The sequence below is a fragment of the Vulpes lagopus genome, chromosome 8 (genome assembly GCF_018345385.1).
Source record: "Vulpes lagopus strain Blue_001 chromosome 8, ASM1834538v1, whole genome shotgun sequence".
In the NCBI taxonomy this organism is placed as follows: domain Eukaryota; kingdom Metazoa; phylum Chordata; class Mammalia; order Carnivora; family Canidae; genus Vulpes; species Vulpes lagopus.
Window position 1 is genome coordinate 99,346,613 of NC_054831.1, and position 1,609 is coordinate 99,348,221.

The 1,609-nt window shown below is 34.4% G+C and overlaps 1 pseudogene; it reads left to right on the plus strand.

Moving 5' to 3' along the window:
• Nucleotides 1-379: 379 nt before the first annotated feature.
• Nucleotides 380-1,211, plus strand: LOC121497788 (annotated as a pseudogene).
• The last annotated feature ends 398 nt before the right edge of the window (nt 1,212-1,609 follow it).

Consider the following 1,609-nt stretch of genomic DNA (forward strand, 5'->3'; position numbering starts at 1 on the left):
TTCCCATAACACATTTGCAATGTTGAAAACAAAAATACAAATACAAGCATGTACTTATTTTAACATTTAATCCATATGTCACTCCATATTTTTGGAATGTTTTGACTATAAAAACAAACCTAACCAGTAGATACAACAAACGCCAGATAACTGTTTTTTCTTCCCAATATTTAAGAGCTGTCAATAAAGGAATGCTTAAAAATCAAATGAGGATCAAAGTTGAGGCACATGTTTCTTTACATATACTAATCCATATAGTGCCTGTTGCAAAACTGAAAACAAAACCACTTTACGTGCAGCCTATTGATATCTGAATTTTACTTGTAGTAATTATCTATTCAAAGATCATAAAAAGGCCCCAGTTCACGTTGTGGTAGCCATGGACACTTTGGATGAAATTGTAAAGCCCAAATGAAAAGAGGCAAGAGATTCCTGGAGAAGAGAGAATCAAAACTCAGTGAAAATATTAAAAATGCTAGGCTGATAAAAAGAAAAACATTACAAGACCATCTGAGGATCAGACATCATTGGAATCCTTTTCAAAGAAGTCAGATCATTCTTTATTTGTGTTTGGCTCTCATAAGAAGAGGCCAAATAATCTAGTAATAGGTCATATGTATGATTACCATGTGCTGAATATGATTGAATTAGGTGTTGAGAAGTTTGTCTCTCTAGAAGATATTAAGAATAGTAAATGTCCCGAGGGAACAAAACCCATGTTAATATTTGCTGGTGATGATTTTGATGTAACAGAAGCCTACAGAAGGCTGAAAAATCTTATTGATTTCTTCAGAGGCCCCATAGTATCAAATACCCATCTGGCTGGTTTAGAGCATGTTCTGCACTTCACTGCACTGAATGGGAAGATTTACTTCTGAAGCTGTAAGTCAGTATTGAGGAAATCTCATTGCAGAACACCAAGGACTGAACTGGATGAGTTGAGGCCCTCACTGGGTCTGATTCTGAGGAGGACACACCTGGCATCAGATGATCTTTATAAATTATCTATGAAAATGCCAAAAGCCCTCAAGCCAAAAAAAAGAAAAAAGAAAAATGTCTCCCATGATACTTTTGGTACAACTTATGGAAGGATTCATATGCAGGATCAAGACCTAAACAAACTACAAACCGGGGAAATGAAGGGGTTGAAGAAGTGACCTGCAGAAAGGATAACAGAAGATCAGGAGAAAAAAAATCAAAGACAATTTTAAAAAATTGATAGGATTTAGCCAATGCATCTATAATGTTATTGTAGTCTGTTTTCTTAAGAGAATTATTAGTCATCGGTCATTTCTAAGTTTCTTACAATATTTTATTGTATATTTTTATAACATGGTAATTTAGCTAAACTATGGATTATATATATTATGAACAGTAATATACTAGTATTAAGTTGAAAGTCAGCCTCTTACTTGAAAAAAAGATCATAAAAAGGTCTCAGTTTTTAAAAATAAACTTTAAATGTACATATTAACAACCAAGTAATTTTTTTAAATTTTATTTATTTATTCATGAAAGACACAGAGAGAGAGAGAGAGAGGCAGAGACACAGGCAGAGGGAGAGGCAGGCTCTATGCAGGGAGCCCGATGTGGGACTTGATCCCAGGAC